The sequence below is a fragment of the Fukomys damarensis genome, unplaced genomic scaffold (assembly GCF_012274545.1).
Source record: "Fukomys damarensis isolate Sample0158 unplaced genomic scaffold, DMR_v1.0_HiC HiC_scaffold_4, whole genome shotgun sequence".
Taxonomy (NCBI): Eukaryota; Metazoa; Chordata; class Mammalia; order Rodentia; family Bathyergidae; genus Fukomys; species Fukomys damarensis.
The window spans coordinates 22,269,309-22,296,588 of record NW_022900916.1 but is presented as its reverse complement, the minus strand read 5'-3'; the positions used below and the strand labels follow the sequence as shown (position 1 = coordinate 22,296,588).

At 34.9% G+C, this 27,280-nt stretch overlaps 2 pseudogenes; both read right to left on the bottom strand.

Annotated features, from left to right (window-relative positions):
• Positions 1–276: 276 nt before the first annotated feature.
• LOC117283375 lies at positions 277–1,336 on the bottom strand (annotated as a pseudogene).
• Positions 1,337–9,162: 7,826 nt separating this feature from the next.
• Positions 9,163–10,873, bottom strand: LOC104874145 (annotated as a pseudogene).
• Between the last annotated feature and the right edge of the window lie 16,407 nt (positions 10,874–27,280).

Genomic DNA, 27,280 nt, shown 5'->3' with positions numbered 1-27,280 from the left:
TATAAATATTTCATAAATATTTGGCCATTTGGGTATACACCTGCACAATACCTCACATTTTTCCGCAAGAAAAACACTAAAGATTAAAGATCTGACAGAATTCACTAGGTACAATGAGAATCTGCTCCAAATATTTGTTTTTCTGAGGTAAAGGCACCATATGCCTGTTCAATTATGAAAACCATCCTCACAACATAGGGTGATTTTTAAATTTTACTTAAGGCCTAGAACACTGAGCCACTAATGAAGTGCTGAATGGCAGAGATATAGCCCTGCTTATGCCGTGAGTTCACAGGGAATAGGTTCCAATAACTCAGGCTCCTTCCTCGTGGTTCTCACAAAATGTGCTTCTCTGGGCAGGGCGGGATAGTGCTTTGGTTGAACCTAGGTTCCTTTCTCTTTTGCATCCTTCTTTTTCTGATCATTTTCCTTGACACATTTCAGGAAACTATCTCGATTCTTTAAATGTTTAATATGTTCAAAATGTGCATGTGGTTTTTCTATAAAATGGAATATTACTCAGCCATAAAGAATGAGAAAATAGATTCATTCATAGGAAAATGGATGCATATTGAAGATATACTCCCAAAACGAACATTAATCCTCTATCTTACCCTTAACTTGCTTGTTTACAACAATGCCAATAGCATGCCAGGTAACATTATAGACTCTTCCAGTTTTGCTTTGGAAACATTTATTTGGCTTTCCTTTTTTGACAGGACTCATTTTCTTGATATCTACCATATCTCCCTTTTTGTATTTTTTGCATTTATGGGGCCAAAGGAACAATCCCATGTTTTTTATTTTATTTTATTTTATTTTTTTTAGAATCATTTTCTTTTTTTTTATTTATTAATTTTATTGAGTTTATTGGTACATTTTAGGGATACAGTACAGTTACATTCATTGTTGGGATCTTGTACCTCTACATGGCAAGTCTTGATTCTCATTTTTTCCCCTTACCTCTGCCCTCCCTTCACACCCTCCTCCCCTCCCTATCTACAAACACTTTATTTTCATCTTTTCATTCTCTCACATTTTTTTCTTTTCCCTTTTTGTTCTTCCCCTACCCATCACACCTTCCCTGCACCTTTAGCTCCTTTCTTCCCATTTCTAAATGTCAGTAATCTTATTAGAATCTTATGCATTGTTGCAGATTATTCACACCAGGGAAACTATTTGGTATTTACACATGTGTGACTTATTTATTTCACTTAGGAGTATATCTTCAATATAAAATAGATTCATTCATAGGAAAATGAATCCCATGTTTTTTAAAAGGCCAAGAGAATATATACCTGGTTCCCCTCCTTTTTCCCTTTGTGTTCATCATTTTGGCAAATTATTGGAAAATTGTGTTTCTGGCCAAAAGGCATGATTTTTTGGTTTTTGTTTCCTGTGCTTTGGAGTTCTGTCCATGGTCATTGCATATATGATAATCTAGAAGTGTTTGCCCTATGTTTTCCTCTAGTAGTTTCAGGTCTTACACAAAGTCTTTAATCTATTTCGATCTGATTTCTGTATAGAATGAGAGATGTGGCCAACATTTAATCTTCTGCATGTGGATAACCAGTTTTCCTAGCATTGTTTGTAGGGGAGATTTTCTTTCTCACTTTATGATTTTGTCACTTTGTCTAGAAAATTTTGAGTGAAGATCAAAAGGTTTATTCCTGGATTGTCTGCCTGGGTTGTCTGGTAATCTGTGTTTGCTTTTATTCCAGTATCATGCTGTCCTGTTATTATAGTTCTGTGGTAAACCTTGAAATTAGGTACTGTGATGCCTCCAGATTTGCCCTCTTTGCTCAAGATTTCTGAGGCTATCGGGGGTCTTTGTGTTTTGATGTAAGGCTTGGGATTGTTTTGTCTAGGTTTGTTTCTGGGTAGAACAGAGAAGAAACTAGTCAAATTAACTCTTCCCATCTATGAACATGGGAGATCTTTCCATCTGTTATGACCTCAGTTTTCTTTAGCAATGCTTTGTACTTTTCCATGTAAAAATATTTTCCTTCTTTTCTTTCTTTTTTTCATTTGGTACTGAGGCTTGAACTCAGGTCCTTGTGCTTGCGAAGCAGGGTTAATGTCCATTTTCTCAGGTGTAAATGGAGCTGGTCTTGCTCCTTTTTGATTTCCATTTCTATGAAGTATCTTTTGCATCCTTTCACTCCTTTCACTTTCAGTCTGTTTGTGCACATCCCCCATTCTGGTTTCTTCGGAATCCGCTACTAGACAGTTATACTCTCAAGACAGATTGCACAATAGATACAAAAAAAACCACACACACACACAAGAAAATATGACAAGTCCAAATAATTTAACTGTCATATTACCCTTTTTACATATTTCTTGTGTTGTCATCTTGAGATTTGTGCTTCTGCTGCAATGGATATCTCTACCACTTTTATAGGAAGGACTTCTTTTTAAATTTAATTTTATTTGTGTGATTAGTGAGTTTGGGTACAAGGCATAGTCTGTTAGAATCAGAAACACTTTCTATGCAGATCAGGCAAAAATGGGCATACTCTAGTAATTCAAGCAGGTTTCATGTAGACAACAGAGTGTGTGTGGGGGTCTGTGCAGTTGGTCCTATAATGGGAGTGGTAGTCCTTGTCAGGTGATAGAGGTTTCCTCAGGCCCTGCTGCTGTTAACTCTTTTGCTCGTATATATGGCACTGTAGTGGTGAGGGACCAACCAGATAGATGAACCACTCATCATCTAACCAGACAGTGGTGTGGATGCAGATGGTTCATAGAGACAGGAGAGAGCAAGGAACACTGTATAACCAACCCCACCCCCAGCGTTGTGCTAACACCCAGTCCTATAATCAGTGTGTGATCAGATGTGGTGGGGGGTGACCTACCTAGGGGCTTGCATCAGTGTGATGACAACAGGATTTGTGATGTTTCTCTCATTGGTATTGTAAGCATCCTTGCCCAGGAATACAACCTCAAATCTCCCCCTCCCAGGCCATGTGCATGTGGAAACTGGGTGACAGTCAGGGCTTTTCTTCCCTGACTCAGCTATAGTACCTGCCAAAGGGCATGCAGGAAGGGATACTTCTAGAGCTGGGCACAGTTCTTCTTAGAGCCCTAGTGGCTGTGAACCTCGTGGGGTGGAGCAATAGCCTGGACTTTGCTCCTCCTGCTCCTTTAGTAGAATCCCTTAGCATTGAGTGACAGCTGGAACTGGGTGAAATTTCTCTCCAGACTCCCTTACTCTATGTGCCCAGAGGAGTGGTGATAGCTGGAGGGTAATGTTGCTCAAGGTCACCCCAGCACACCCCTGTGGGTGAGGCAGCAGTGGAACCATGGAGTTCTTCCCTGGCCCAAGGTTGGCACTAGGGGAAGAGGTGCTGAAAACCATGGTAGTGATCATATTCAGTCCTGGGACTCATGTGAATTCACATGTGACTGGGTATGTCCCTTTGCTAGGTGAGCAACCTCCCTGATCTCCCGGTCCCTTCATGTCATGGTGTTCATCCCTTATACTGAAGGACACTCAAAAGGTTTGAGTCAGAGTCACTCTGTTGGACAGGCATGGTTCATGAGGCTCAGCTGCCTGCCAGTCAGCCCGGGGAATGAAATGTCTGTGGAACCTCAGAAAATACACAAGGGGTTTGGGCCCTGCAGAAGATAATGGGTTGCTCTTCCAAATGCTTCTGGTTGTAGCACATGGGGAGTTTTCTCGGAGATAATGTGAAGTTCTTTTTGAAAACAAGGCTACTATGCAGATTTCAGGTTACTTATCTCGTTAGACTACAAAACCAGAGAAGGTGTGAAATTTTCTGGTAGGTTGAATTGCTAGTATCTTGTAATGATAGTTTGCTAGGACTCTCACCTTTAGCCACATAAAGTGGAAAGACTCCTCCCTTTCCAGGTTTGGAGCCAGGATGGCAGGTACTAGGATGTTTTATTTCTCTTACTCTGCTGTTGTCCCCAATCTCTAAACTTTGTAAGATTTCTGTCTCCTGCTGATTTCCAGATTTTGCAACAGTCATTCAGCTAAAACTGCAGCTATCCACCCATGGCTTTGGTTCTTTGTGGAGGCACATCTGCATGCTAGGTGCTTGTGTTCAGCTGTGTTGAACATGTTCCCTTTGCTGCTTTTGTGTCCTTTGGACATGAGGTGAGCAAGTGTGGTCCACTATGTCCTCTCCCATGGTGTGCTGCCTCTCTAAAGCAACATCTAACCTTCTATTCTGAAATAAGATTTCAGGTCACATTGTTAAACTGTTGTTAGTACATGTGGTCTGTGCATAACGGATTGGTGTTTTCTTATCACTAATTCAGGAGACTCTTTTTACTTTACTCTGAGATAATGAAGAGAAGTAATTTAATTTAACTGTTCTTGTTGTTTAATTATTTAATGATGCAGATATTATTATGGATCATATCTATCTTTTTATGTATCTAGATAGATAAATTTACAAAGCAATTATGCAATATAGCTGGGCAGAGGTTGCCAAGCCTTCTGTTATGGCCTGATCCTCCTACTTGATAGTCATTATCTAAAGCTTTTAATGATGCTCTCAAGGTTCTGAGTACCAAGGAGCTGTTTGTTTTCTGTAAAAGTTGTCTGTGTTTTACAGCCAAGTATTTTTCTCAACCTAGCATTTGCCATATATAGGTTGAGTTCTCCAGGTCTGTTTTAATTTGAACTGTTTCTCATCTTTTCAGGCCATGGAGGGAGTGTGTCTATTAATGGTACTGTCTTAAAAACTTTATGAGTTTCTGATTATGACTGTACTTGCATTTACTCTATGAGATGAAAGGCATAACCAAATCTTTGAGCTAGCCCTCTCTCTAACTTAGGTAGAGTTGGGATGATGTGGGACAGCATCTCTGATTCTTAGATGCTCTCTGAAATAGTTGAGCTTGTCTGTGAAGCACTTTGGATTTTCACCAAAGGTCGTACAGTCCCACACTTTAGAGGAACTTTACTTAGTGGGCAGGAGGTTTAATGGAGGTACTCTTGAATTGATCTTTGTCCTGAGGTCATTTCTTATTTTAGTTAGTCTTTTGCCATCTGAGGAGAAATTATTTTATTCATAAACTAAGCAAGTCCTGTCTTTTTTATATTTTCCCTAAATTCTGTTTGCAACTCGAACAGTTCTTCTTTGAACTTATCTTGCACCTTTCCTATTTCATCATAGGCATCTAGAAAAAAACCTTTTCAGTACTCTGACTGGAGAACTGCTTAGCCAAGATCCCTTTCGCATTAAACCCCTTTTCATATCCCACATTAGTGCAGCAGTGCTTTTGTTAATTGTTTCGCTAAGATAACTTAGGTCTCCTCTTTTCTTGCTGGTAATAATACATTAATTCTATGTATCTCAGTGTTTCACTAACAGTCTGTGTCTATGTCTGGACCCCAAAATCAGTGGTATATGTTTTAACTTTGGGTTGTATAGCATCCCACTTCTAGTCACAACAAATAAAATTTAAAAAAAAAGAATCATGAGAGCTAAAACAAAATTACATTGAAAAAGCTATATGGCACTTACTACATAAAGAATTAAAGCTTCTTATGTCAAAGACAAATAATAGGCTGAGGTTATTTGAACCATCCACCACTGAAATAGAAACAACCATAAATTAAAAATGAGATGTGATCTTAGAAATTCAACAGTATGCATCACAGGTAAAAATGATTTTATCTTTGACATAACTTCGCCTTTGAAATACATTCTAAAGAAAAGTCAGAAATATATTTAAATGTATTTCTATGAGGATATGCATTACAACATTATGCATACTATAAAAAGTTAAGGAAGAAAAATATGAATTCTGGATGCTTAATATAAGATATTGATTGAATACATCATGATATACCTGTATTAAAAATAATTGAGTTGTTAATATATTTCCTGAGAGTGCCTAAGCATGCAGAAAAGAACACAAAATATCAAAGGAAAAGTCAAGTTCAAAAGTTCACTGGTTAAAGGAGGAATAGTTATCAAAATGGCAAATAGTTACAGTTTTTTCTCCAATTTTTTCCATATGTTTATAATATTTTTATATTGAAAAACTTCAATCAATGCTACTTAATATTTCTAATATTTTATGTGAAATTTAACTTGTTATATTATATGATTTTTTAATTAAAAATAGAAGTTGTGACTGTTTTCTATCACTGGATTGAGATTTAGGGGTGAAAAGTCTTACTGTGTATTAAGACTGTCTGATACTCACAGGAGGTTAAATCTGATTGGATTCTGGTATCACTGGGTTATAGGAAGTCGAAAGAGAAAAAGACCACCTGATACCTGCTTTAGAAATCAGTCATAAGTAAATGAACAGCAGACTTTCCACTAACTGTAATTCTTAGAACATGGAATTTATAAAAGAATGTTTTTATTCAGACAAAAGTCTAAGGATCAGAAATAGAAATTTGCAATGATAACATTCAAATTACAAAGAAAATTTATTTTTATTCATTTAGAATGATGGGAGATAGCAATAATTAATGATCACGAAGAACTTTAAAAATGTAACTGCATTATATAACGTCAGTCTTGGTACTGGTTTTCAGCAGAGTTCACAACATATCAATTAATTCTTGATCATCTGGCAACGCTGCCAAGTGTCCTTAGTGCTGGAAGCCACAAGCAGCCACTGAAGACCAGCCCATGTTTACTTCCTGCAAGGCTAAGATTTTAGTGTGCGGAATGGAGCTGGCCCTTATTACACATTATAGCGCAAGTAATTATCCATCAAAGCTTGTCTTGCTGCAAGCAATTCATTCCTCTCTCCACAGATGGCCCCCACTCTGACCCAGAGCAGCATGAATGTGGGCTAAAAATAGCAGCTACACAATGCAGCAGGCAGCCCTGCTGAGACTGAATTTAAATGGTATTCATAGCTTGTGTTTAGAGACCTTTGCTCACAGAGTTAACCCTTGAAGAAGTTCAGGGAGCGGATACTGTTTCCATTCTTTGAGATATAAAACACATCTCTAGTAGAACTAAATTTGTCTGTAGCTAAGAGAATGATCTTCCTTTCTGTCTTATGTATTTACATGTTTCTTTTAACTAAAGTATGAAAGTGTCAGTACATTACCACTGTCACTGCACTTTTTGATAGTACTACATTCTTAAAAGAAAACCTATTACGTATAAGTGCATGCCAGGCTTGTTGGAGGACATCCAAATAACCCTCAGTTCTCTATCACATTAACCTTAGGAAAAGCAAGAATTTACATAACAAACAGATCAGCATTTGACTGCAGTCCTCACTGATCTACTTGATTCTAGGGTCCCTGGTTTCCTAACCCTATACTTGGTCTCTGCAGGCCTCTAATATGGAGGTCTGCACAGTGGAATCCTGACAACTTTAAATGCATCACCCAAGTAAATACAAAACAGACTCTGCCATCTGTTGCTGATACATCTCAGTCTCGGTCCAGGGCACGGACCATCTTGGCTCAAGATCCACTTCAGATCCACTCCAAAGGGCCTGGATTCCCTCATGCTAATAGAAGCATGGGGCATCTACATTTGCCTCTAACCCTCAAACTGACACGCAGATTTGGTCTCTGCCCTCAAGGAATTTGTGATTTAAGTATGCATTCCAAGGGCAGTAGTTACAAGTATAGCATCTGGTGTCATTCTTTTGCCAAAATCTTGCTGGACTGATGAGAAGTGGACAGACTCTAAATTCCAGTCTTTCAAGGCAAATAATGCAACATGTGGTTCTCAGGCAACTGTAAAAAATAATATTAGTAGTTAATTCTTTAATACTCCCTATGTAGCAGACATTGTTCGACATACTCGGCATGTGTTTAGACATTTTTTTCCCCACAGCAGTCAAATTTTAGTCATTTCCTTTTGAGAGACAAACTCAGCACTTGGGGTCACACTGGCAGAAAAGAACAGAATCAATATTCAGGGGGCTGGGGATGTAGCTCAGTGGCACAACGCCAGCCTGGCAAGTGCAAGGTCCTGAGTTCGATCCCCAGTACCAAAAAAGAAAACCAAAAAAAAGAAAGAAAAGAAGAAGCTTCACACCCAGATATTCTAATTTGAAAATACACATTTTAGCTATAATACTAAAGGACCACAGTTGTTATTTAACCTCCAGAATTGCAATGTATATTCCTTAGAATACTGTTTAGTAAATGTCACTTAATAAAGGATGTTGTATGAGCATGTAATGTTGAAGAACATTGCTTATGTCTTGTATGCGGTTCAGAACGATTTTTTCCTTAAAAAAGATGCTTTACTGACTCCAGTAGCGAATTTGTAAAAAGTTAACATACCTCGATCTGTTCGGATTTACACTCATATGACAGAGATATATGTACAGTTCTTAATAGCACTCATACTCTATACCAAAAACAAATATTCAAGGGGTTTTCTAAGTTTCAAAATTAAAACTACAATGCCTGACTGAACAACATGATTACAAACAGGTATCAAAAACCTGGAAATGTGCATGCTTCAGAGAAGCTCCCTTCTGTCTCTCCTTTATCCAAAATTTTATGTATTTGACTAACAATCGATATTTTAAAAAATGTATTTATTATTTTATAGGTAAGTGATTTAAATGATTGCTTGCTTTGATCTTAAAAAAAAAAATTAAACAGTGGATTAACAGAGCAATAGAAATGCATTTAATACCTATCAGTGGTTCAAATGCTAAAAGCGCAGACAAAAAGTCCTCAAATATATAGATATTTAAATGTACAGAACATCCGTCAAGAGTCAAAGTTTAGTTAATAGTGGTGTGAGAAAGGGGAAGGGGGCTCTTGATGCCAGGGAAGATTTAAAAATGAGACTTTTCAGGCAAACGCTGCCTTCAAGACAGCCTCGTATTTTGAAAATTTAAACCTAAGTTACACACACACTCACACACACACACACGTAGAATTATTTTTTAAAAAATCATATTCACAAGTAAAAAAAAATCAGTAATTTATTCACAAAGTGCAATATACCAGTACAATGAATTCGTCATAAAGAATGTGGCTTCTCAAGATTTAAACCTCCCTTGATTTCCATTTAATTCATGGTTTAAAAAATAGTTGTGCTGCGTAACACAAGAAACCTGTGTATGAAGCCTAGGTCTATCAATTCCAACATGAGTACAAAACCTGGAAAGTAAATTGTCAATATCGAATTGATGAGGTAGATTATCTTCGTAACATTTATGACCTGGAGTGAGCAGTCAGTAACCCCAGAACACATTACTGCTTTGTAATAAACTTTGGATGGTTTGCATGTCCTTTGATAAATGAAGATTTTTCCTGCTTTTTCCTCCAGGTCTCAATTTGGCAAAATCCTTCTTACTTTGGTTGCTGTAACTGCAGAAGGATGGCTGCTGCTGTTTCCTTCTTCATCAAGAGCCTTTTCATTAGCTCTAACTTCTTTCTTCTGCTTCTCTAGCTTCTGTTTCTTCAGCTGTACTTGGTATTTTCAAAGTTTAATTATTTGGTTGGCTTTTGTTCCCATCCCTCCCACAGTGCCTCTAGTTCACATGCTGCATTCTTTGAGTTCAGTGTTTGGTGACTGCCATGTAAGTTTTGCGAACTGCTGGTGATCAAAGCTCATCAGGCGAAACTCGTCCTGTGAAGTTTGTAAGACTTCTGACAATTCTTGATTGATCCTGTTGGAAGAGGATGGTGTTGCTGACTTCTTATTTCTACTACATCGTGAGGGTACTTGTTTTGCCCAAAGAATGTTGTTCACCACTCAATCCTTGCACAAAACTTTACGGTGTTGTTTCCAGATCAGTTTGCAACTGACCTTCCTTAGCTTGCATGTTTCCTTTCCTATTCTTCATGAAGTTTTGCTTCCAATTCTTGCTTTTTTTCTTTTTATTTCTACAAGGGTCTGCATCCTGGTAAATTTGTTGTATCCTTGTTCAAGAAGATCTAGTTTTATAAGTTGTCTCTGAACATGTATTTGATCATGTTGTCATTATCTTCCTAGGGTCATCTGTTTCTGTAAGACAAATGTTCTCTCCATTTTTCGGATCCTTTATAATATTCTGCTGCATCACAATTACTATTCTAAAAGATTACATTTAGTTTCTGCATCTAGTAACTAAGATGTCAGTTCTCAATTGTGCTTTGATTCCTCTTTGAATTCTCCCTTTCTTGTATCTGTTCATCTATTACTTTTTTATATTCAATTGCTTCTCTAAACAAAGTTTTCACACTTTCTTCTGCCTGAATCTTCTCAAGTTCCACTTATGGAATCTTATGTTGAAGATTCTTCAGAGCAGAAAACATGGAATTTGTAGAGGTTCCAGTCCATAGTCAGCTGGCTCCAAGGCAGGGCCAGGGTGGTATGGCAGAGGAGAAACATTTCATGGCCCAGGGCAGGGGGAAAATAACCAAGTACTTTGAAATTCTGCTATCCCTTTCTGGACAGGCAAGTCTAATCTTATTTGGGGAGAGTTGTCATTCATTATTAAGGAAAAGTTTATCATGTGGATATAATACAAATAGAGATGAAAACAATGAACTATATTTCCATTAGATTTTGATGGTTCAGCTAAGATATTGGAGAACTGACAATCAGAAACCACAAACACCTAACTCACTGCCATCTTTCTGGCTGCTCAGCATGGGCCTCCACTAAGTGGGTTTGCTCTGGGCTTTGGAGCTCTTCTTCAAGTTTCTAGAGCCACCCACCAGGGGTGACCCTAAGAGAAACCCCAGATGCAAAGGAAAGGGGTGCTGCTGCCCAGGTTACTACCAGCCCCCCTGCCATCGTACACCATGGGGATATCCGTGTTCAGAGCACACGAAGAAAGGGCAACACCTCATGAATACATTTTAAAATCTTAAAATCTCACAGTTAAACACTGCTGGGACTACAATTTTCCAAACCCTGTTGCTCATAGAACACTTTACCACATCATTGCTTAACATGCTGCTGAAGATTTTTGAAAAATCTATTTGTAGAAATAATATCTTAGGGGAAAGGAATTTTTTTAAATGATATTTCTGACAGACTCCTAGTGATAAAATAAAATTATGGTCTCTGTATATGTCTGCATTCTGTTTCAGTAAAGCATGATTTGAATTCTACTGGAATGCAGTTTTCTCTCTCTACCTCTGTTTCCATCTTTTATTTATATTTTTCAAAAGCTACTTAATATGTTGTATGTTGGTCTTGTCTACACAGAAAAGACAAAATTTGACATATTTATTTTAATGTCAAACGTTTAAAGAAGAATAATATACATTTAGAAAAGTACACATATCCTAGGTGACTCTTTAATTAGTTTCAGAATGTGAACACTTGCATACAAACAACATTGAGTAAGAACATTACTACAACCCAGAGAGCTGTCCCTTTTCTATGACTGTGCTGTCACTGGAATGGCCGCACATTTGCAGCTCTATTGAGGTATAACTGACATCTAACAATTGCATGTACTAAGAGTGTAATTTCTGAAGAGTTTTGACATCACACAGTCAAGTAAATGAACATATGTATCTACTACCCCTAAAATTTTTTTTCTGGCCTTTGCAATTCCCTGTCCACGAGCAACTGGCCTGCCTTTTGTCATAATAAATTAGTTTGTATTTTCTGTAATTTTATATAAATGGAAATAGATATGTCTTCTACTTTTTAAAAGGAGTCTGATTGATTCCACTCAACAAAATCATTTCAAGATGTTTTCATATTAATTGTGCATTTGTAGTTTCTGTAGTTTGCTGAGTAGTGTTCCATTGTACGTATATACTATAATCTGTTTATTCACCACTTCGTGGTCATCTGATTTTTTTTTTTTTACATTTTTTGGCCATTACAAGTACAAATTCTGTGAACATTTGTGCACAAAATTTTGTGTAGATTATTTGGGTTCTCATTTCTCTCTTATAAATATCTAAGAACCATATAGAAGTGTCCCGTGGCTAGTATATCCTTGACATTTTTATGGAATGGCTTCACATTTCTCGCGCAGAGGTGCCGATTTACATTCCCACCACAGCACACACTATCCCTTGCTCCATATCCTCTATCAATAGCTGTGGCGACTCCTCTAACCACTCCGATGTGTAGTGATACCGTATTGAGATTTTTTTGTGTTTCTTTATTGGCATCTTTTCATGTGCTTATTGTCTCTGTTCCTCTTCTTTGGTCAAATTTCTCTTCAAATGTCTGGTCCTTTTATTTATTTTTATCTGGGGCTCTTTTTTTTTCTGTCTTAATTTGATATCAATTTTTCTGTAAATATTTTCATGCTGTTCTTTTCTCTAACAGTGTCTTTTAAAGAACAAAGTGTTAACTTTGATGAAATATCTATTAGCATCAGTGTCCCCCATAGATCATTGCTGATTATGCAAAATTTTAGAAATAATTACCACCTTGAGAGCACTGAGGTTTATTTTTTTCCATATCTTCTTCTAAAATCCATAGAGTTCCAGCAATTGGATTTAGGACAATGATAATCTTTCAGCTTATTTTTGCATGTGATAAAGTAGAACTAAGACTGGGATTTTGTTTGTTTGATGTTGTTTGTTTGCTTGGTGTATGGTTATTTAATTGTAATTACTGCCATTAGTAGAGAAGCCTTCTTTCACCCATTGAAATATGATACTTAAGATTGTCTTGATTATTACAGTTTCATAAAGAATTCTTGAAATAAGGAAATGAGGTAGGATATATTGTTTGACTATTCTTTTGCAAAGCTGATTTAACTATTTGAGTTTTCTTGCATTTACATATACATTTTAGGATTAGCTTGTCAGTTCTTACAAAAGTGTCTACAGGGTGTGTTCAATCTGAATAACTTGGGGAGAATGAAAACCTTTAACATATTGTGTCCTCTGATTTACATACACAGTACATTTCTCTATGCTTTAAATCTTCCCGACTATATTGCAACACATTTTTTATTCTTCAGTGCAGAAGTTTTATGCAGCTTTTATGGGCTATTTTATATTTTGGATGTTATTTTAAATTGTATTTTTAAATTTCTAGTTCTTATTGTTCATTGTTATCACAATCTCGATTAATTTTGCCTATCTGACAAAGCATATTTTATACTGAAACATTAAAGAACACATTACCAGTATCTGAACAGTCATTTGTAACATTTTAATATTTTATAAAATGTGACAAAGTAAAACAAAAACCTACTGTTTTAGAGATAACTTGGAAATCATTGCTTAGATTTACTCATTCATATTTTCACCTATTTATTTGTTATCATGGAAGTTTACAATGAAGGAAAAGTTTCAAATGCTGTCTAAAGTTTAAAAAAAACTTAATCTCAGGGTTATAAGGAATTTCAGTTAAAAGAAAGTTTCAAGAAATAGACTCATGCTTTGGCTTTGGACTTAAGTTTCCTACGAATTCAAATCAAACCATTAATACCATACATTGTAGAATAAGAAGAGGCCACTTATTGATGGAAAGCCTTACCACCTGGTACTGCAAACATGAGTAAAATCTTAACATTTTTACCTGATCTAAAGAGTCCTATGACAAAAGTTTAACAATATTGGTCAGTAAATACTTCTCCCAATTTCCTTCCCTTACACACACACACAGACACACACACAGACACACACACAGACACACACACACACACACACCTGCACCCTGCAACAAAGAAAGGCCTTGTGAGCATATACCCAGAAAATGGCAATCTGCAAGCCAGGGAAGGAGCCTTCACCAGACCTGGATTTTGTGGGCACCCTGATCTTGTACTTGAGCCTTCAGAGCCGTGAAAACAATACTCTATTGTTATGTAAACTACTCAACAGGCTATGGTATTTTGTTATGGCAGCCTGAGCAGACTAATGAACAAGCCAAATCTAATCACATTTTTTTAAACAGCTTTCTACAGTAGTTGTTCAATTTGCTTTGTGAAATGGATTTGCTGGTTAATGTGGAAGATTCAGGGATCATTTACAGGTAGTCCATTCCAATTACTCTGATATTTTCTCATCAATTTACTGATGGTGTGGTTATTATTACCTCAGGACCATCAAACTACAACTCACTAGACAGTTTATAAAATAACATTTCTTTTCCAAAGTGTGGAAATATGCAACTCTTCCTAAGATGAGGCATTGTTTCACTAAGAAGTTATTTAGTACAGTGAGTGGCAGATAGTTATAGTCTTAAGAAAAATTATTTAATGATTTTAAAAAAACATTTTGCTGAATATTTAGGAGTCTGAATTAATAGTGGGTTTTTTCAGGTGTTTCTGGTATTTCATTTGTTGATATTCTGCCTAATAGTAAATATGATACATTTAGAATTACAGTTTTTATGAGGAAAATAAACAATAAAGACTGGCTTTATGGAAATTCTTTAATATTTCTCAGAATTTAGTTTCTTAATCCTTCCCATATAAAGTTCCTGGCTGATTTGTCTATGCAGTACTTTGCGTCTAATGCCTCCATTCATTAGTGAAGAAAAATATAGTACAACCTGGTCTCAAATATCAATCAATTTACCATAAATGTTAGTTGACCCAACTTGCTTGGAATCCCACCAACTTGGGTACTTGTCCTAGGAACCACGTTGACCAGGATTGTAACATGTAATGTGTGACATGATGAGGTTTCTCTTTCCTTACCCTTTTCTTGTAAAATGAATCTATAAATATTTGCAATCAGCTAAAAGACTAAATAATTTTCATTTTTTCTGTTATATTAGTCTATAATAGAAAACTGATAAAAGAAAATCATTTAAATTCTAAAAATTCCAAAAAATTAGGGCACTTAGTTTATTTTCTTCTTTAATGCTCACATTTTGGATAACTGAATTAATGATAACTTAATGCACATTTAAGAAGAAAAGACAGAAGCATGGCTAATGTGTCCTCTGCATCACCATGAAAACAAGAAACAAACAAGGCAAAGCAAAGTTTTATGTTTTTGTATCGTATTATGTGAAGTACAAACCAAAAATGCCTTTGATCAAAATAAAACTTCTTTGAAAAATTTTTAAACAATAGCATTTTAAATAGTTAATTGGAAAAAAGTCTTTTGTCCCTAGAATCCGACACTCTTCTCAACCCTGCCCCTGGCTTACTGACAATATGCCAAATTAAAACACAGCTACAGAAAAAATAAACTCTAGATAAGAAATATATTTCGGCAATTGTGAAGTTCTACTCAACCCTCCAGATGTTTGGCATTCTGTAAAGAGCTTATCACATGACCAGATTTTTCATTTTACATCTGGCTGTTTTGCTACTTAGACATTTTCTCCTGACTGTTTATATGAAACATTTATTTCTTGTCATGATGCTTTAGAATGTAAAAGACTTTAACACAACAGCAATAAAACAAATTGCATATCTTACACATATCTGTCAAGTGAAAGCTAAAATGATGTTTGAAAATAAATATTTAAATAGATTTATTTTAAGTATTTTTCTGTCTTTTTACAGCTATGCAAGATATGAATGACATTAGTTTATGTTTAGATTGACAATTGAAAAATGATGCAATATTAAAATGGGCTTTTTTATTCCTTGTGGAATTTTTCATAATATTATGCGTTGTATGACACGATAAAATCTAGCTCAGCTGCCACAAAATAAAATACATTGAGGGTGGAAAGGATGTAAAATACACAAGGGTGGAAAATATCAATGAATTAAGTGAGCAAGCAATAGGTCCACCTAGTTTTGGAGCACCACCAAAGTGATGCAAACCTTTAAAAAGTGTGTGAGGCGGGAGATGTTGTTCAAGGCTCGAGAATTTTTCTGGGCTAGATGGTACAGTCTGTAATCCCAGCTCTAAGGAAGGCTGAGGCTAAAGGATCACAAATTGTATCCCTGCCTGGGCAATTTATGCTCTGCCTGAACAATTTTTTAAAAATGGGGCTCCGGCAGGGGATATAGCTCTTTGGTAGAGTATCCCTTGGTTCAATCTCTAGGATGATCAAAAACAAAATTACAAATTTTCAGTTAGAAAGGAAGCATAAATGTAATAGATCTGTTTTGTAACATGATGATAACTATTAACAATACATTGTATTCCTGAAAAATGCTAGAAAAGAATGTATTTTATCACAAAAATATTACTCTCTGAGGAAATGCTTATGTTAATTAGCTAGATGTCAGTTCACAATGTATGTATTTTAAAACACTATAGAATACTTATGAAATACGTATTTGATCCACCAGTTTTTAAAAAATAACTAAAAAATTTTTAAAAATAAGAAAAGGACATCAAGAGCTTAAAGAAACATGCCAGTTAAATGATTTTTTTTTTTTGTGAAAGACCTTTCCAGTTTCAAATCTTTGAGTTTAGTTTAATTCCCCTAATTCCCATCTTTTATGGAAAAAATCTGACATTTAGTTAATAAAACTAGAGTACTGTCAATAAAAAGTGGGAACCCATTTATTCTGTTGCTTAATCCAATATTCCATGCACTGCCATTACCTTTCTTCATGCTGTTCAGCATAGATTTATATGTTCTCCAGCAAAACCTCTTACAGAAGGATTAAGTAGCATAGATATAATTGTCATGTTTACCTAAAATGTACCAATAAACTCATGAGGAAAAAAAATAAACAGCATAGATATAAATCAGATAGTTTAATTTTTGAAGAGCATGTTGATTTTTTGAAATACAAACAATTTGAATCAAATTGAGTACCAACCCTATCATTTAAAAGTTGTATGGCATTGGGACAATGACTCATTTAACCTCTATGACTCTTGACACTTGTAATATAGGAAGCCAAGGGCTCTCCTTATTGTGAGGAACAAATGAGATGATGTCCATGAAGCACTTAGCCCAATGTGAATAGAATACTAAATGTGCAATAAATATTATTTATGTTACAAAAACTATCAATACAGAATTGTTTCAGGAATGAGTAATTATCTGCATATCACTCCTTAGTATAGCTAATCTTCTCTACTTATTTCAGAATTGAGTAATAGATTCATTTACTCATTATTCTTTAACAAATGTTTATGCAAAGTTTAATATGTCAGGCAGTTTTTCTAGGAATTAGGCTTATAATGTAAGAAGAAACGCAAAATCTATGTCATAATAAGTGGTGCAGTTCAGTGAAAGAAATCATAAGTTACATGGCAACCTCCATGCAAAGACTTAATGCAATGATTCATGTTCTGGTGAAATTATTTGGGATGCTCCTACTCAGGGATTTGAAAGGATCCTAGTGATCCTGTAGCTGAGGAAGAGGGAATGAGCTGTCAAAGTTGTGGTCAGAGAAAGAATTAGAGGCCAGCTTATGTAGAGCTATAGGACATGAGAAATACTTCTACATTTGTTCAAAGTGTAATAAGAAAGTTCCAGAAGATTTCAAATAGAAAAAATATCTTGATTTAACTTCTATTTTAAACTCATAAGCTCTGATAATTTAGAGTCAGATAGTAGACATTATTCAAAGAACATGGTTCCCTTTCTTAGTAGCTAAAGGAAAAGATGATGGCAGGCAGTATAGTGACAGAGATAGTGAGGCGTGATAGAATTCAGGGCTATGAAACTAACCAATTGGATTTTCCAATGATTTGGAAAGATGTGAGTGAAAGCAAGAGTGAAAGAGCCCTCTAGGAAGTAATATAGACATTTAGTAATTTGAGGAAGATTGGAGAATTAAAGGGCAAATCAGGAGTTCTGTTTTAGCTGTTAGCTTGAAATGCATGCTGAGCACTTAAAGGGAAACATTGGGCAGCCAGAGTTCTGGGGAGTAATGGGTTGCAGATTTCCTAGGAAGGCATCATACATGGAATGGTTGAGGTTGCCTAGGGAGTAAGCAAAGAGAGTGTAAAGCAAGGCTGAGCCCTGAGCCCTGGCAAATGACAAAACTGTGAGCTTCAGAGGATAAGAAACTTAAGGACACAATTTGTTCTTTCTCACTGAAGCAAAATCGATTATGCAATTTTAACTTTTTGCTCTTCCCTACTGCACCAGTTATTTTATAGTAATTAGACTTGTAACTTTGTATTTGATTTCTTGTTATTATTGTGGCCCTGAAAATTGTCAAACAGGACTCAGTAAAATCTGTTTTAAACCATATGTTCTATAATGTACATGAAAGTAGAACACTGGTCATTTTCTGACCACCCTATTTTATTTCCAGAATCCACTGAGTGAAAACGAATCTAATTATCTCACAGTTATTGTGGAAAACAATACAAAATGAAACCTACTTATAGAGATAATTTAAACCATGGACCTCAGATGATATCTTTCAGTGAAATGAATATTTCCCATGAGGAGGCAAATGTCTTCAGTAGCAGAATGAAAATATATATTAATATTAATAGCTGGCACCCGTGGAAACATTCTTTCTTGGGGAAAATATCTGGATAAAGTTACATGGAGTAGAATGTGAGACCATGAGAAGATAGTTTAGGGAAAGTCCGGGAAACAGAAAATACAGCAACGGCTCCATGCATTAGCAGTGCAGACACAGGACGTGGAAAGTTATAAAGAACATGAAAAATGATGAAGTTGCTTGTGCAACAGATGAGCCTAATGATTGTTGTTAACTTATTACTTGCTGGAGCAATTTAAACTCTAATAAACTCTTAAGACTTAATCAAATTCAATACTTTTAATGAGTGTATTGTTTGTGTTTGTATCTCACTGTGTTTACATGTGTTTTTAAACAAAGTAAAATGCTGAGGTTAACTTCAGGACAGACAATAACCAATTCAAAACCAGACTGGAAGACAGGAAATCAGGGGGGTTGGAAGTGGGAGCCCAAAATCGCCAGCCGGCCTACCATGCCTCCTTTGCGCACTCATATTGGTGAAGCTTTAACCAACTAGAGATTGTGTGCTGGAAGTTTAAGTGAATGTTGAGTTGAATTGTGCAGAGTCAAGGGTAAGGCATACACATCTCTTGCACTCTTTGACCCTGGTTTAAGGCTCTGGCTAGAGGTCACTCAGCCTTCACTGTTGAGCGACTGATCAAATCCACATCTCAAAGCACCTTCTTTATTAGCTCTCCTGTTCCAGGCAAGCATGTACCTGACATAGTCAAGCCAGGGCCAGGATCAGAAAACTAGACAGCCTCTATGTCCTGGAGCCCACAAAATTGCTCAAATGAACCAACTCGCAGAGACCCCAGGAATCCTAGCTTACATCTACCCTACTTATTACATACAGGAAGCCCTGAGCACCTTCAACTTGTCATCATCCTATATTCTGATATGTGGAACTTACTTCAAAACTAAAACATAATATACATTTCCAACAATATGGAAGACATTATATGGCGACACTAGATAGCACATTTTTCAGGTGACTGTATTACATTGACAAAAAAAATTGTTGGAAATGTAGATTTTGATGTTTCATTCTAGACCAACTGAATCAGAATCTCCAGAGGTTACAAAATGGGAAAGTGTGTTTTTGGGTGATTCCAGGTCACATACTGCTATATAAATCTTAGATCTACCAGTTATTACTGTGTTCCACAGAGAGTTATTTAACTTTCTTTGAGATTTAATGTCCTTGTTTGTAAATTGAGAATAGCGTGCCAGATTAGTGTGACAAATTAGCGTAAAGAGTTGCCTGAAAAAATAGTAGATATTATTATCATTATTTAAGAGAGGAAACTATATTCTAGAAAAATATGTGTAACAAGGGTCAGAGGTAGCAGACATTTAGTGTTTGAAATTGGAAGAGAGAAAAAGGTAAATCCTTCAGCATTAAAAAGTTATTTCAGTATAGTTATATTCAACCAAAATTGTTCTCTAAAAATAATACATATTATAGTATTCAATTTAAAATTTTAGTTCATAATTAAGATACTTCTATGCCATGACTGTTCATTCATTCAATAAGTAAATATTCATGCAGGATCTACCTAAATGATTTGTTTCAGTTGCTCCATAGGCAGTCTGGATAATTTCCTACTTTTCAATGACTGTGTAGGAGTTGTTGATCATTTACCAAGATGGTTTTGATGCATTCATAACAAATTTTCTCTTTCATATGTTCTCACAAATTTTCCTTGGAAGTCTCTGATCCTTAAAAAATCTCATCACGCAATTAAGGAGTGTCAAGTTTCAAAGAGGAAGTAATTACTATGCAAGTTTTAGATAACGTTTTCCACTTGGAAGGGATTAGAGCAATTGGTAATGAAAATGTTTTCAAATATATATATACACAGGGGTTAGCCATTGTCTGGCATGTATACATAATTGTCAGTTTTCTATACTTTCATTTAACTATAAATGGCCCAAAGGAAGGATTATATTTTCCACTAGATGTTTTAATCTAGTACTCAACTTTTCTTGTCACTAAAAAGAGTTTAGTTTAATTAACAACATTCTGAGGCCACGATATTCTGTTTCAAGTTACTTGTGTTGCTCTAAAGTCCTAATTACTGCCAGCGTTTCCCTGTTTGTCCTTTCTATTGCAAAAATTAAAAGGAAAGCTATGCAAGTAAAGTGTCATTTAAGACTTTTCTTTTTGCCTTATTCACTATTAAATGGTTGGACGATACTGAACTAATAATTAGCTTCTCCAAGTTTCCTTATTCATTCATATAATTTAAAATGACATTATCTGCCCTGTAGATATGCCTTGACTATTACATCAAATACATGTATGTAGAAACTAACTTTTAAACTTTTAAGCATAACGTACATTCATTACTGTTTACCAGCACTCTGGGAGGCTGAAGCAAAAGGTTTTAAGGCTGAGCAATTTAACACTTTACAGGGTGGGGGATGTCCTATAGCTCAGGGAATACTCTATATTCAATCCTTAGTACCACAAAAAATAAAGCAAAATAAAATAAAGGCTATTAGAATTAGACTAAGAACATTTGGCTATACTAATCTTCATCACTTCCATTCAGTCTCAAACTAATCCAGAACCCTCTCTCTCACTGAGCTTCTGCCCCTAGCCTCCTACTATCAAGGACTGTTAGATCACTAGCATTCTTCACTTCATAGGGATAGACACTACTAAAAGGAAAGTGATAATTTTATTCTCCAAATCCAGCTTCCTCTCTGGGAAGTGTAATGAAGAAATGGGTTCCTTGCCCATCCAGCAGGCAGAGGCACTGCGATGTTGGCGAGAATTGTTTTCTGCTATTGCACTTGGATTTTTCCCAAGCCAAGGAAGTGTGGTCCAACCTTGAATCAGGAGATCTACACTCTAAATTTAGCCTGCCACAGACTAAGCAATTTTCTTCTTGTTATTTAAATTTTTGTCTATTCTCCAGTAGACTTCAAGTAAAGACACTTATCATACTCATGGCCTATCTCACAGAGGCTCTACAAAAAATATTCTTGTGGCTTAATACTGCTGTGAAATTGTTAGAGACAGATTTATTTTTGTCTTATGAGTACAGATATTATAGTTTAAGGCTCAGGACTGTGTCTCAGCCTCAGAACATAATGTCAGTATATAGAAAGCAATTATCTGTTTCCTTTACAATGACACTTTCCTGTGATCCCTTTATTATGGGACTAAAAATAGAAATGAAGTATCCAGCAATTGTAAAGTTTTCATTTTTCTGCCTCTTCTTTTTCTGCATGGAAAAATTTTCTATTTTGAAAGTCTCATTTTCTAAAGCTTGTCAATTCACAGGAACTCTTCCTGAGGACAGGTGTCCTTATGCAGATCTAAGTGACATGCAGAGACAATTGAATTTCTTTTTACATAAGTCATCTTGTGCTTGTCTTTATTGGCAAAATGGTCAAAGTTGGAGAGAGGAAGTAGATCATGATTGCATTACTCTCAGTGATAATGGCATATGTATTTCTAGTCAATGACAGAATAGTAAATAGCCACTCTAAATATCCTTTCAAAAATGAAACTCATTTGCAGAGTCTCTCTTTGGTGCTGGCAAGCCAAGAAATCAAAACATGATTCCTGTTGTCTATCAGATAACAAAATAATTTCAGCTAATTGTTTTACATCCGTAGAATTGGTCTGATGGCCTTGAAGTGGAAGTAGCTTTTAATAGATTAATTAGGTCCCTGTCTCCAATGCTATGGTGAATAAAAATTAGAAAGGGTAAAAAAGACTGAAAAGCAACACATTCCTGTCAGTCTCTAACATATTGTCATTGACTACAGAGATTACAACACACAGAGGGAACTCCATTTACACAAGCCCACAAATAAACTCTTATTAACACTATTCTTAGTGTCATGCAGGTAGCAATTTTATAGGCATTAATTCCTATTCAGTGTATAAATACAATACAGATAAAATGGATCCATATAGTTCTGAAAAAAAATCCTTTTGAAGCAATAAAGCAGTAAGGTATGTAGGTATACAGAATCAAATATGCAAAAAAGCAAAGTGCATTTCCAAAGATAATGAAAAAAGTCTTATTTTTCTAGAAGATATTATCACCTCTGCCCTGTTTTTATTGTGAAGGATTTCTAAAATGGATATAATTTCAACAAGACATGTAAATGAACAGAGAGCAGAAAATAAGTAATTTGGGTAAAATGTGCACTTTATAATCACTTCACCTTTATTCTGAGTGATGGTAAAGAAACAGTATTATAAAGCACAAGGACAAAATGAAAAGAAGATAGATGGTTGCAATATTTTAAGAAATCGAAGCCTAAAGAACAGAAAGACCAAACCCCAAAATGGAGAAGTCCAGTAGAAACAAGAAGGTTCATTCTGTGGAACTACAGAGAAGTCCTCAAATCAGGCACTTTAGCTAACGAAGATGTCTTGTATACATGTACCCCCTCCACGGAATACAAACATGTACTACACATATACTAATAAAATTTTTAAAAAATTTAAAGTTGATGCTAAAACTTAGTTTTCAAAATAGGAAACTCGATTAAAAGAACACATACTTTATGCATATTAAGATTTTTTGAGAGTAGAAGAGAGCATTATTATTAATTAAGTTCCAGAGTGACATAAGTCAGATTGTTCTCCTGGGCGCATAATGCATTACTTCTATGCAGAAGTTTCTGTTCAATTCTGCTTCTCTCCTCTCCTCCCTCCCTCTCTCTTTTTAGTTCTAGAAATTAATCCCAGGGCCTTTGTGTCGAGTGTCCTCTATCCATAACCGCTTTTAAACATCTTTTTAAACAAGATTTCGTTAAAGTGCTGAATTGCTTGGGCTGGACTCAAACCTGTGGTCCTTCTGGGATTACAAATGTGTACAACCACACCTGGCTGTCTCTGTCTGTCTTTCTCTCTTAAAACAGGATTCTATGCCTTTTTTCCAGTTGTCACATACAGTGGTTTTTATCTTAATCATTATACAAAACGTGTTACACATCTTCTATTTTATGGCTACCCTTTTAATTCTTAGAATATTTTTTAAAGAACAGAAATCCTTAATTTGTATTATCATCAAATGCATTCATTATCCCTTCAATATTAACACTTTTCATGCCCTATTTAAGAAATGTTCCTCTTAGACCACGAAGATATTCTTTCTGACACTGTAAATTTTAACTTTAATATTTAAGTCTTTCACCCACTTGGAATTATGGACATGGTCTGAAACAAATACCAAGCTCTAGCTAGCCTTGCTAATTTTTAAATGCTCATATCCCCCACACTTTTGGTTTCATAAATCAATTGTCCATTTAATGTGTGGGTCTATTTCTGACTTTTTTTAAATTAAATTTTCTTTACTCCATTTAATATTTTCCCAGATCTTTTTGATTACATGCAACAGCAACATGTTGGAATTACAGGTATTTTAATAACTTGAAGAATTATCAAATGAAGCACTTCTTCTCACCTGATTCTTCTTTAAGAGAGCCACGATTATAACTGGCCCTTTGCATTTTATATACTTTATATAATCAGTTTCTCAAGTCTCACAAATATTCCTCTTGGAATTTTAATAGGGAAATATTCTACCACTCAATATAAGGGTCACTCCTGCCTTACAATAATAATATTTTTCCAATCTATGAATTTTCCATTTATTTAGATTTTCTTTAATTTTTCTGAAACAAACTATTATAATTGTCCTGTAAGGAGTTTCTCTATTTTCTTAGCACTTGATTTTTTTTTTTTGATGGTCCTTGCCAAGATCTATTTATTGTTTTAATTTTTTTTCCCTTATTGACTTTATTGGTACATGTTAGGTATATAGTACAATTACATTCATTATTGGGATCTTGTACCTTTACATGACAGGTCTGGGTTCTCATTTTTTTCCTCTTGTCCGTGCCCTCCCTTCACTGCCTCCTCCCCTCCGCATTTACAAACACTTTATTTCCATTTTTTTCATTTTGTCATATTTTTTTTCTTTTCCCTTATTACCACTGCCTTGCACTTGATTTTTGATACTAATGTAATTGCATCATTTAAAAATTAAATTTTGTATGTGCTTATTATCCATGGATATTTATTAATTCACTGCTTTTTCAATTCTTGAATCCAGCAACCTCGCTAAACTTTTGTAAACCTAACTATACACCTATAGATTCTTTTGTATTTTCTTTGTGTGCAATCAAGTAAACCACATATAGTGATAGTTTTGTTTCTTCATTTCCAGTTCTTACATTTGTCATTGCTTTTTTTGGATCACTGCTTCCTTTTCCCTGTACCTTCAGCTTGGCACTGAACAGGAGACAGTGGACATTCTTCTTTCAACCCCTGCAATAAAAATTATTTATTCAGCACATCAATAAATGTGAGGTATGCTTTAAGTTATATTGTAAATATACTTTCTTAAATAAACACAATTCTCTTTTTTTCTCTAATTTCCTAAGACTTGTTAACATGAATGATGGTCAATTTCTTTAAAAGTTTTCTCTACATTTACCAAGATAAACTCAAGAATTTTTCCTTCCTTAACTTGTTCTTGTGCCAACATATAGTGAATTAAATTTTAATATCAAGCCATTTTTTAAATGTCACCAAATCCTGTTCCAGGATAAACAAAATATTTTCATGATATATTATTCTTTTTATGTATTATGAAATCTTTGGCTTAAAGTCTTGCAAATGTGTTAAAAGTAAAGTTTACCTCTAATTTTTTTTAAATAGTTTTTAATGATATCACAGTTATGCTAACCTCCGGAGTTGAGATATGTTATTTATTATTTTTCTTTTCTGGAAGGATTTGGTGTGAGATTAGATTTCTTCTGTTTATTACATCTTGTCAGTGAAGCCATATGTTGTTGGAATTTTATTTGTGAGAAGATGTTTAGCAATTGATTCTTTTTAAAAATGGTAATAAGGCTATTTCTAGGTAGAATTTCTTATTCTTTCTAGTTATTTAAACATGTAAATGTTTTAAGCTAATAACCTTATTGTCTATTTAATATTTTCCCCAGCTTGATATTAGTTGTGATTTTCTTTATTTTCTTCTTAATTTACTCAATATGTAAGTTTTCAAATTTTATTGTTCCTTTTACAGAACCAACTTTTGGCTTTGTTGTTTATCTGTGTTCTGAATATTATTTTTAACTTATTAATTTCTGTTCTTATAATTTTTATTTTCTTTCTCATAGTTTCACTTTTTTCTGTTGTCATTTTAATAATATCTTACAATCGAGGTTTAGTTATTAAATTTCAATTTTATTTTTAAAGATATGCATTTAGGGCTATGATTTTTTTTCCCTCTGAGTACTGCTTAATGTCCTTTAGCAATTTTATTATACTATAAACTATTTGCACCATTTTTCAGTTTGTGATACTCTTTGCTTCCATAATGACTTTTGCATTGCTCAATGAGTTATTTTAAAATATATTCCTTAATTTTGAATTTAATTGCAATGTCTTCAATTCAGCCTAATTCAGTGGTTATAAGAAGATATCATATATATTATTTCAATACTTAAATAACTTGAGACTCAGCTTTGTTTAATATGATCAATATTCTTAATCTGGAGTCATTTTCTCTATACAGCAAATGCAGAATTTTTATTAGTAAGTGCTGCTAATGAGCATTGCTGTGTTTCTTATCTGAAAATGTAATTTTGCCATATTTGGAAAGATATAAAATTGCAGGTTGAATGCTATCCTTTAACCTATTGAAGATACAATTTAATTAATTGACTTTTTACTTTTGTTGTGCCTTTTTGAAGGCAGTGTATCTATGTTTTTGGTAGTTTTTAATTTTTTTTCTTTTGGTGTTCTGCAGTTTTCTTCCACTGTTTCTGTTGTGGTTATTTCTCATGTCTTTAATCCACTCTTCTCCCCATCCTCTCTTTCCTTGATTCCTCATTTGTTATCATTCTTCTGTATTTTCCAGCTCAAAGACTTTTCTTTTGTGTCCAGACCTCTATCATCTCCATTATTGTCTGTATTTTGATTACTTTATATTTATTTCTAGAACATCTGCTATTCAATTCTTCAAATTGGCAATGTCACTTTTTATAATATTTTATTCCCTAAAGTCATTTTCAAGTTAACTGTGTTAATCACATTTAACAATATATATTCTTTCCTTTATTTCATTAAATATGATGAAAATAGTTTTATCATATGTTTATAGTTCCACTATATGACCGCATATATATGGATCTAACTTTTTGCTGTTTTTGCTGATACCTGAGTCAGAAGTCTAAGGTATATTAACAAGTAATGGAATTTCTTAGGTTAGATCTGTGTTCCACTTAACTATATGAATTAAGGAGAAGTTGAATTGTGCCTTGATAATTGCCCTTGAAGCCTCAGTCAAATAATATAACAAAGTGTTTTCCAGGCATGCATTCCATGGATGCAGATTTAAGTGACTCTCTTGGATAGCTGCCCTCTAGAAAAATCTGGGAGCCTGTAAATGTATTATTTTACATGGTAGAAGAGACTTTTCATATGGGAATAGTTAAGAATCTTAAGACAGAGAGGATATTCCAGATCAGTTAGGTGGACCCAATGCAATCACATAGCTTCTATACACGTCTATGTATAATTTCTTGTGCAGCAAAAGAGAAAAATGGAGGAGTCAAAGCCTGAAAGAGAAATGACAATTTTATACTGCTCTTTGTGGAGATGGAAGGACATGAGCCAAGAAATTGAGGCAGCCTAGAAGCTGGAAAAGGAAGAGCTGGAAAAAAACCTCCTAAGGAGCCCCCACAAGGAATACAGATCTGATGACACTTTGAATGCTACTTTGGAAAACCATTTAGTTTTCTTGAGTTTAAAATTTGTAAAATAATAAATTTTTATTGTTTTATGCTGCTGTGTATATGAGAACTTGTTACAGACTCAATAAGAAAAAAAAATATGGTGTTATACTGAATCATCTCTTCCCAGCTCTTATCGGCTTATTTATTTTAACCCACAAGGGTCTGTTTTAGGCTTCTCACCTGAGTACTAAAGATGATACATCAGTTTTATTCTGTTAAATTTGTGGTAAAATGCTACAGCAAAATTGAGAAGTTAGATTTTAAATTATCCACCTTCAGTTAT